Raw genomic sequence first — 11,520 nt, 5'->3', positions numbered from 1 at the left:
TGTGTCTAAGGATATACCACTTAATCAATCCATTACCGGTTGCACTCAGGTAAACAAATTCAATTTCATAGGGTCTCATGTTAGTCACCAAGCATGGAGCGTGATATCTGATCGCGATAAGGATCAAGGTTTCTTGGCAAACGCTTTCAAAGCACGAAAGAAACTGGCCGAAATTCCCGCGTTTCACTAACAGCGCCCCACGCGCGACACTTATCGTAATTACTCATTAACTGCTCCCGTTCCCAGTTGATTATCAATTACGATCGTTGTAGGCTGATTCATGCTTGTTTCGCGTGACACACGTACTAAAACCAGTTACAAGCTGTGAATTAAAACTCTCTGCGTAAATGTCCGCTAACAGAGTATAGATACACAGCGTACTCGAACACAGACAGTTATATACAGTGGTTGTAGAAAACATTTGAAATATTTTGAAATTTTCCTGGTTTCTACGCAAAGTTTTGGGAAAAAGTTCTATGTATGTGAAGAGAAAGGCAAACTTTAGCCCGCGGTCTGTTACGAGAACGGGCTTAGTAGCGCGAAAATTTTCAGGAGTAGAAGGATATAGCGTCGATCAATTAACAACACAAGGGGTGCGTCATTGTAATGATTTTATTACCGCTGCACCAGTGTTATATTTCTCGCAGACCATAAAAATATTTAAACAATATTTAAATTATCTATTAAATTAATAAATCACAATATTCAACGGGACCATACTTGAAGATTACTTTTTGACTGAACATATGAATGTTTTTTGATTTCTGTATTATTCATGAAAGGTGAGCACAAGTGCTGGGATACTTTTGTGAATCACTGTATACGTGAACACATTTACAATATGCTAGTGTACAGTAAGTTAAATGGTAAATGAAAAGAAAGCCGAATTTGCATGATCGCTAATTGTGAATGTGGAAGCTTTGGCGACGAGTTCACCGTGCCCCTTCAACCTTTCTCTTACCGCTTGTGTTCGCGTATTCCAGTCAGCCAGATTTTGTACTCATTGTCAGAAGTAAAGACCCCTCGACACTTGTTGCTCGCCATCGACATTTGTCTGCGCGCCCCACCGTTATATACGCGTGTGCATTTCGCTTTCGTGGTTGCATTCTTTGTCAAGTTACACGTGTAGACACGAACTACGTTCGTACACATGCACACATAGAAGGGGAGATGTATACATCGTTACAACGACTTCATAATGCCTGCGACCGGTATTGCGTTTCCCCTTACTTTCTCCGTGCTCACAACGAATGCAAGGTTATGTATCCATTGCTGTCGGCCATATTGTATACGGGGTGTCTAATTGAAACGCCGATGATCCCTCGTGTAAAAAAGAAAGAGATGCACGTGAAATAGGTTTTGTTCTCCTCTGCGTTTTGTTTTTGGAAAAATACGGCCGAGCGTTTCTTGTTGATTTTTATTCCGTTATAATGGAATATCTTCTTTTTTTCTGTTTGACAATAATGGTTCAGAGTTGGGAATTTCTGTAGGGCTTTGACCGTAGGGGATTGACCGTAAATCGGAGGTAAATTAGGTTTGGTTTGAATTAAAAAGAAAATAAAAAGATGGGGAGGAATCCGCACGCGACATTTTATGTATATTTTAAATCGGTCTGATTCAATATGCGACATTTTATGCATATCTTACATTGATCTGAGCGGGATAGCGCTTGGATTCAAAGTTAACCTAATTTAGGATAGGTCTGGTAGGGGAGTTAAGTATAGATTAGCGTGAATTAGCTTTGGATTAGACATACATGAATTACAACCAGCTTAGCGCGAAACCAATGAATTGAGTTCGTATTATTCGTAATCGAAGTTCTTACTAAATTAACCTATTGCAATTTAAAAATATAATTTCTACGAAATGTATTCCAATTTAAAAATATAATTTGCATTAAATATATATTTGTATCACAGAATCTCGATTAATAAGCTTTATCAAAATCGAAACACGCGTGCAGCGATAGTCGATATTTTTTACCGGATTACAATCAGGAAATTAATTCGTATTTATTTTAAAATAAATGAATTGAATAAAAAATGTTATTTTTGATTTATTGCATTCGATTCCAATGTTTCAGAAAGATAACGTTCCGCGCGCGAAGGTATATTTAACGAGGCGGCAAACGCACCAGAGATGTACAATATTTGATTCTGTATAAACGCGTTATTTTCCAATCTAGCAACACGCGATATTTAACTCTTAACTAATCATTGACCCATTGGGGATTATAACAATTTAGGGTTACATTACTTAATTTTGGTTCAAGTTGTTTGATTATATTGGTACAATGTAAAACCAATATGGCAATGTATGTGGAAGTAACAAGATATTTACTATAAGATTGGAATTTTTTAGAATCTTAAATATTTGGAGATTGGTATTTTTACAATATCAAATATTTAAATATCAATTTTTTTTTTTATTTTCTTGCAGGTGTCAATCTTTTTGTTGGCTGATAACTTTTAAAAATAAATTTTATTCGCCGATGTTCGCACTAACTTCGCACGTGTTTGAACCCATCGCTAGTTTTCATTAAAACCTTTCATAAATTCCGATCAGACCATTCGGGCAATTCCTGTAAAATTCCCGTGATAAATGTAATTCCATACATACAATTTAAACGGAGCGTCGAATGAATTTCAATCGAATTCACTTAAACGTATACAACGTCTGGCCGAAATTTTCTTTCGGCCACCCATAATTTTTCGAGGTTATTCGAATAATGTTTGAAATCGCGAATACGAGACACCGACCAGGCAGGGAAAATAGAGAAAGGGCGAAAAAAAAAAATAAAACCAACCCTACGGTCGATGATTTCGCCATGTACACGACGGGTCACGGTTTGAAAGCGAGCCAAAAAATTTGCTCTGGCCAGCGTGGAAAAACACATAAAAATTCCGACAACGACGTAACTTCATTTGCATCACTAATGCATCGCCGTTGTCGAAACAAATTTCCTCGTTTTTCCCGTCTCTTTGTTCTGTCTTCTCCTCTCACATATATACAGTCACCGACCAGAAATAAAAAAAAAGAGGAAAAAAACAAGGAAATATATTAAAAAAGCCACGCACAATTAGATTCAACGGATCTGAATAGCCGTTTTTATACTTCGTTTGAAAATATACATATATATAAGGTTTTGCAAAAAGTTATTGCGTTTTTAAGTTATGTGTGATCAATTTATGATACACAATAATTTCCATTGCATTCAACGAGATTTTCTTGAGATTTATTTATCTAATTCTGTGAAGTTCCATCATATTACTTGATCAATTGACTTTGTACGTTTATTTGATTTCTTATTTTATACTATTTTATTTATTATTATTTATATTGTTCTACCTTTTATTTTATGGTTCAATTAGTTATAGTTTTTTCATTCATGGATGCATTTTGAATGGGCTATTAACAGTGCAAGAGAGAAAAAAATGTTACATGGATTTTATGTAATTTGCAATATTTCAAATAACTTAACTTTCGTATGTATTGATTTATTACCCTTTTAATTGACTTTTATGGTTCTATATTAAACTGCAGATTGAGAAAAATATTTTTTGTTCTGAATAGAGCGATGCAGTGTATAACATGTAATAAACAACATTGCACAATTCACAAGAAGATGAATTTGTTTTTCTTGGAAAAATCTAGTGGTGCATTACATAGTAACCTTCACATCTATGTCTTATGCTAATTTGTTAAAATTACCTACTACTTCATCATGTCTTGTCAGGTATAATTACTTTTATGGAAATCGTTTTTAATTGATAAGCATAGATTTTTTAGGAACACCCGCTTTCCTTTCCAACATTTATTTATTATTTCTTTCATACAAGAACACGTTATAAAACGTTACGAAGTTAAAATAAAACGAATTTTTATTCGTACGCATGCCATATTTAATATATTTATTCCGCGTATAAAAATATATTGAAAACGTAAATTAACATTTTTTCGCCCCAAGTCACGTTATGGAAAAAATCGGATTTGAAAAGTTGAGTAAGTCTGCAATTCTTGACTAAACCTATTCAAACTCTATTTTCTCGAAAACAAGGGCTTCAAAGAAAAAAAATTGTGTGCTACATTTTCAATTTATTTTTGCATGTAGAGTAACTCGTTATCAATTGTGGGGTAGTTTCCAAGTTTACTTATACTCGAAGGATATTATCAAACTTGTAATTGCTACGTGATTCTTATTTAATATTAATAATCTGTAATCTATGATTTTCCAAATTTAATAACAATTCAATTATATAAAAAAAGCTCTAATATAAATATAAATATAATATAATAGATGTATAATATATTTAATATATATGTGTAGACTTCTATCTTAAGAAGCTTTGTCCAAAATTATACGAACATCTTAATATATAAAACCTATTTCGTTTGGAAACGTCTCAACATGATGACCCTGATTCGCTGCTAAAAAGGGATTTCTATTTCGAGAAACCGTGACGGGTTCCCAAAGACATCCTTCTAATTACACGATGTCGCTGTTGTCGATATGTGGTGATATATTATCCGTAAGATATACGGAGAAGGAGAAAATGTAGGTCCATTTCGTGGCTGCGAGCTACAGAAACAGATGACAGGATATTGCCTTCACGACCGATAATCCATTGTCGTTACTTCGTTACGGCGCGCATTATTGTCGTACGAGGTAAGAATCACCCTTGGTACTTTTACATTTTTACGAGTCGACCCCTTTTTATCGGATCTTCTATGATTTTTTATTCGTTCGTGAGAAGACAAATTTACCTGCTGCCTCAGCAAAATTTTCTACCTTACTCGCGCCTTTATTCTCACTTCTTTCTATATATATATATATATTTTCATCATTATTATTATAATATCATGAAAAATAGATTTTCATTCTTCAATGATAAATTGATTCGGTATTATTATTAATTTTGTTGCTTAAATATTCCAATCTATTTTTATTGGCATTAGGGATCAATATCGTTTTAAGGTTAAATTTTATTTGCAATTCCTCTTCGGTCAAATTTCATTATCGAATCTTATTTTCGAACATAGAAACCATAAAAGAAAATTCTGCGGATTTGCTTAATATTTTTTTGGTGCAACTATGCAATTTTTAAAAAATGAAGTCAGATAAGTAAGAAAATAACGCGTATTTATTTAAATCTTCTTATAAGTCAGAGTTAAAAGAAGAAAAATGTTGGAGTTCTATATTCATGCAGAATGATACGAAATATAAATGATGACTTCTCCGTCATATTTGTCTTTAGACTACTACAGCCGTAACTTTTTCCTGCTTCGTTAAACGAACATATGAAACTCAAAACATACCGTCTCTTTCGTTAATATTTCTCTTTTCGATATTAAAAACCAGCGAAACATTTTCATCGTGATCAATCAATTTTCCCAAATACATCCAATTCCATCGAACGATCCGCCCTTTCCACACGCCAGTTTAAATATTTCCTCTTTTCACTGTATTCTTGTGGACGATTCTCCCCTCTACAAAACACCATCGATTTTGAAAGTTGATTCAGTTTCCGCTTATACACACATGCCGCTGTATATACAACATACCTACAGGGCGTTTCAAAGTGGTTGGGTACATATTTGGATATATCTTCTTTGTGTAAAGTGTTGTTTTAACTCGACGACACAAAGGGACTGTCATAATATCAACACTAGAATTGCTGACTAATGAAAGCATAAAATTTCCATCGAGGAAATCAAAATCAAATGGATGGACAAATATACGAAACGAAAAATATTGTTTTTTCGTCTATAAAAAAATCTAGCTCTAAAAGCTTTCATATTAAAAGCTCAAGTCAAACTTTGTCCAATTGCGTGAAACATGGTGTAGAAAGTTAACAATTATGTTATCGTTACACCGAAAAATCTTACGTAACATTCTCGTCAACATTAACGATCTGCTTCAAGCTTCCGTAACCTCTACATTAAAAGTCTAAACCAAAATCTGTTTAAATATATGAAATATCCTGTAGAGAACTACCTTAATTAACTTACTTGAGGGTTTTAGATTAAAAAACCTTATATAATATTCTCTTTATTTCAAGCTCTTGCAACTAAAAAGTGAGCAACCTACCATAACCTAACTAATCTAGCATAACCTAACTAACCTACCTTAACCTAACTAACCTACCATAACCTAACTAACCTGAATAACCAAAATGACATTACAATACTATGATTGTCATTTTGATCAAAAAATGCTTTTGTTTCGCAAACGTGTCATAAAACCGTGCAACTTGGGTAAACGAGAGTCGCGACTCGAACCGATCTCCATCGCCATGCATTCGAATGTCTATGCACCCGGCTGCAACTGATTGCTCGCTCGTTCCATCGCGGTCCTTCCTACCTGCTCCTACTACCGAAACGTTATAGGGGCGCTGGATATTGAATTCGCTGCGAAACTTATGTTTGTTTTATTCATGCCAGAGCACCAGGGCCCGGTCGAAGCCGACGGGACACCAATGATTATGGGTTATCGATGCTGTTCGACGTCGCGACCGCTTATGGCTATGCAAAAACGCCGTGATATTGGCCCAGAGGAAAAATCCGGTGTTTGACGAGACGTAGGTGGGAGGGACGAATTCGTTTTCGTGTCACGCCGTCTATCCCATCCTTTTCAGCCCCCTCTCAACTGTGCTCGATGTATTTAGTCGGTTGGTCGAACCGAATGGAGTAATTTTTTGTTCTTCCGTTTTTTTCTTTCCCTGCTTACTTTTCTATTACCCCCTCTGTACTTTTTCGATGACGCTGACGTACCATGTACAGGATGCTTCAATTTAGCATGTCGCTATTGAAGATAAGATAAATGGTAAAAAAAAGAGAACTAAGACAGGTTTCTATTATAGTTACGTTCTTACAGGATTTTTGTACCTTTCGGTCGACGTTGACGCGGTGTATACAGGGTGTTTCAGTTAAACTTAACCACCAACCTATTTCTACCACTACAAGGAGCAACAAAATGGCTAAAAGGAATTTATACTTCTTTCTTACTTTCCCTGTATCTTTAACGTTGGTATTGTATATATAGGGTGTTACATTTGGATTTATCATCTTCCTATTGAATATAGGGAAAAGCGGCTGGTATAAGTTCGTATCTAAGTTACTGTTTACTTTATTCTATTATATATCGAGACATCAATAAATCCAAGATTGCATGAAAAATACCCTACATATTAATAAGAACACCATGTAAATACATGCGTTATTGTACATCATTGTACAGACTTTATTTTTGAATAGAAATGGTCTTTTTACAATCTGTGAAAGAACAAAGATTTTTATAGTCAGTGATACGTTTCTTAACGTATATTTTAGTAGTTATTGGAGCCGATAAAGACTTGGAATTTATTAGTCAAGTGTTTTCAAAGAGCCCTTCAGAGTAAGATATAAGATGAACGTGTTTAATTATACGAGAGAGGGAGAAAGAGAGAGAGAGAGAGAGAGAGAAAGAGAGAGAGAGTAAACATCGATTTCTAATAAAGTCAGAAGACACAAGTCGTGCATTTTAGTCGGCACCTTCTCCGTCACGATCGGATATTAGTAATTGGAATTACGAGCTTCCGTCGTAAACCACCGCTACCTCCAAACAATCGACTTCCATGTATAGCAACGTAAACTGCATACTGATTTAAGATGCTAAGACCTTAGAATTCTAGTAAAGTTCGACACGCCAGATGAGAAACATTCGATCGAACACAAAACGAATAAACAAATCAATCCATTGCTCTATCCTTGATCCAACTGTATAAATATTATTCCTAACAATATTAACCTTCTAAAACGCAATATGGCTTGAAAATTGCAGCAAGAAGCATTAATGAATCGATAGCCATAGGTTTTACATGAATCATTTTTCATTGTTATTATGATTGTATTGCTATGATTGCTGTTATGAGTAGTAAAAAAGAAAAATCAAGTACATCACAAAATTATATAGAATTCGTTCCAAACTCAAAGAATAGACGTGGCCCTGACGTCACAGAATCACGTAAAATCTAATTTAACTAAAAGACGCGAATTTCTACTACGAAATCTACTTGGTTTATTAAAGTTATCGAAGCAATAAAATTTATTCCTTTAAGTATAAATATTAATCGCGATGAATATTTATGAAATAAGATAAATTAAAAAATCTGGATCCGTAAGAAATGATCAAATATGTAAATTAATTTAGGATCTTGAGATTCATCCACTTCTAAAAACTACAACTATTTTCTTCCTCATATGGTAGTGTTAATTAATTGACGTCATTTCTCGTGATTTAATTTATTTCATGTGAGATTCACAGACAAAATCTGAATTGTGTTTAAAAAGGCACCGAGTTAATGTACACATAATGTCATATTAACAACCTTTTCACAATCGATATGGTATATACAACTTTATCCTTCGACTAATTATTAATCAACTAAGTGAAAACGCTGGGAAAAATCTGTCTGTATCATCTAGTAATAACTGATAAAATAAAACGTTCGTCACGGTTCAAAGAAGATTTAGTTTTGAAGGAGTTCAATAATTCTTAACAATTCATAACTGTTCACATCTTAACGTTTCAACAAAAACTATAAAACCTATAAAAAATCAAGTACTAGTTTCCAAATTCAACATATAGTTCACAATTAAAAATAAACATCCAGTTACAGAATATTGATCTTGCTAGCAAACACATAAAATTAATAGATACACGCTGATAGCCAAAATTTTAGGTTGATTTAGTATGTTATAAGACACAGTGCGTATAATATAAAATCCACTAGATAAAGAAAAATTCGATTTTTCTCAAATAAGTATAAGGTAATCCTAATAATTGTGGCTAGTAGCGTAGAAGAGCAAAATAAAATAAATTTTCTTAATAAAGAATTTTAGTGAGCGAAGCGATATTTCAAGGACACGATCAACTTAGAATTCTCCATACCTCTGGTTCCACACGTTGCACGCGGAATTGGAGGAAAACGACGAGGCCTGGAAAGCGGCGTTTCGGGCAATGCCGCTTTGAAAATCGATAAGCGACTCCGCGTAGTCGACCAGTCAGGAGCTTTTCGGTGTATCCGCGCCGGAGATCCTGCCCTGGTCACGTGGCGCTGCTTACGTCCACGGAAACACCAGCCATCAGCTTAAAACTGCACACAATGTCTTCTTATAGACGGAGCTCTGCAAAAGATCACGGACATAAATTGGTCGACCAGGGTCGAGTTAAACTTACATAGATTAGGTCACATATGTGTTTTATTTTCTCTTCGTCACATACAAAGCAGCTACCAAAGATATTTATACATATCCCTATTTTCCAGTGAACCGTTCTTTCTATCCCACCACTTCGGTTTCATGGTACTAAAAATTTCGTTACTCGTATGAAAGTACTACCAAATGATATTAAATTTAGGCTTTTGAGACTTCGACAAATTTATTGATGTAGAGTCGCGAAAACTTTGCCAAGTTCACATTCGTAAATATTTTATGAAGATTCTTCAAGAGTACGGTAGACATACGATGGTTACAAGAATTATGTCTCTTTTCACAAAAAGCATTAGCAAAAATGTGTTTCTATTAATAATAATTGGTAGAATACAAATTTCCCAGCGTATCAGGCTTCTTAAATTTTTCTATTCATACGAAATCTATACGAAGCAAGCGCTAGACTCGACATGAAATTCATGATTAAGAAGAAAAATCCAACGTAGCAAGCATATCATAAAGGATTTCATTTTCCAACGAAGCGTATTCTTATAGATTCGCACGTTTCATTTTTATAATATCGAATTTTTGTAGCCATATGAAAGTACTACTAAATGATACGAAATACAGTTAGACCTTATTAGTTTGTATATAAATGATATAACGAATACAACGCTGTTCGAGTACCTTGTGTAGTTACTGTGCATCCCCTTCGTTACTATGCATACTTTGATTAATACTACTGAAAATTTCAAAACTCGGCCGATATAATCATAACACAGTTGGGTCTCGTTATAAAATTTTTAATAAAATTTCCAAATATTTCGTACAACGAGTTCTCTACAACTATTCAAATACTTTCACTGACAAGAGTGTCAAGTACGATCATGGGCATTGGTGATGTAAGTGTGACAGTATCTATCAAGCGTGTTTTCTTCTGTGACTTGGTTACGCGGCGCATTGCAGTGATAGATCGGATTAAAACGTCCGATTAAAGGGGCCGTAAGTAATTGCATCCAGCAGATGACGAGGGATGATTGATCGAATTAATCAAGCTGGCTACTCGAACATCGCTAAAAAGCAACAGCCAAGTTCACGATAAATGGAACATGGCCAATTCGAACGCGAACGAAACAACCGAATCGGCTGCCTAACTTATTCAACTTCAAAGTGAAAGCAATCAGTTCTACTATTTGCCTGGTTAAATTCGACAGCGTCGCTACTAGCCATTCTAAATTTATCGACTGCCATTGCGAGGGGGTAGACAGAGACTCTGGGAAGGATTCTAAAAATCGTAAATAGGTCACCGGTGTCAAACAATCTAATCCTACTATTTACCTAACCAATTTTACCGATTTCGTTTTAGCTGCATCACATATATTGAAATAGAGTCGAAGGGTGATAATATGGGAAACATCGGATCCAATGATTCTAATTAAATCGAAGATACAATACAATTTATTTGGTGTATATCTGAACTTTATTATCTAAATTTACTGTCTAAATGAATTTCAAGGCAACTTTTAAACTTGTTAATTCTGTGTAGCAGAATAGAAAGTTGTTAGTTAAATAGCATAGAAATCTGTCTAAATGAATTTTAAGGCAACTTTTAAGCTTCTTAATTCTGTGTAGAAGAATAGAAAGTTGTTAGTCAAATAGCATAAAAATCTCAAAAATGTTATCGGTGATAATAAATTCTTTTGTATATCTGACGTATTGTCACTTGTCATTGTATTTGACTCGATGTATTGACCTGATAGTGTCAAGTTTGATAATAGAATAAATAAAGTTCTACAAGTGAATTTTGCATATGACAAACCAGTCTAAGGGCTGTTTATACAACACAAGCCTGTAACCTACAACTAATTATATATCAATTCACTAATGTTAATAATAAGTGAATTACTATGCACAAGAACCAAGGTAATTATAATTAAATCTCCAATTGTATGTACATGTAATCAGTATACAATGAAGTTTAAGTTAATTTGTGGGAAAATTTGCTGATTTTCAGTAATGTAGTGAAAAATCGGCAACCAAATTCTGAAACCTCTGATAACGTTCAAAAGCTTATGTTATTATGTTAATGATTATAATTAAATTTCCAAATGGATGTATCGGAGGAACTCGAAATGAGATTCATAGTAACAATTCGTAGAAGAATGTTGCCAATTCCAATTAGGTGGGCGAAAAATCGCTTCGCAAATCTCATAAAACCTGCGATAATATTAGAAACCCTGAGACAGATGATCATAATGAAATTCAAGATCCAATAAAACCCACTGAATTAATTTAAAGAGTAGATTTAGAGTAATTCCTGAAAAAAAACCA

General features: G+C 34.3%; 1 protein-coding gene across 1 annotated transcript in view; it reads right to left on the bottom strand.

The window, feature by feature from the left end:
• LOC100742826 (peptide-N(4)-(N-acetyl-beta-glucosaminyl)asparagine amidase) overlaps nucleotides 1–11,520 on the bottom strand; it is a 53,631-nt gene that overhangs the window by 23,949 nt on the left and 18,162 nt on the right. The window contains exon 2 of the mRNA XM_003488043.4: nucleotides 8,930–9,165. The gene's annotated coding sequence lies outside the window, so the exon portion shown is untranslated. The remainder of the gene's footprint in view (nucleotides 1–8,929; nucleotides 9,166–11,520) is intronic.

This window comes from Bombus impatiens, unplaced genomic scaffold (assembly GCF_000188095.3).
Source record: "Bombus impatiens unplaced genomic scaffold, BIMP_2.2 scf_0217, whole genome shotgun sequence".
In the NCBI taxonomy this organism is placed as follows: domain Eukaryota; kingdom Metazoa; phylum Arthropoda; class Insecta; order Hymenoptera; family Apidae; genus Bombus; species Bombus impatiens.
The sequence above is the reverse complement of the archived record's forward strand: the minus strand, read 5'-3'. Positions and strand labels throughout refer to the sequence as shown.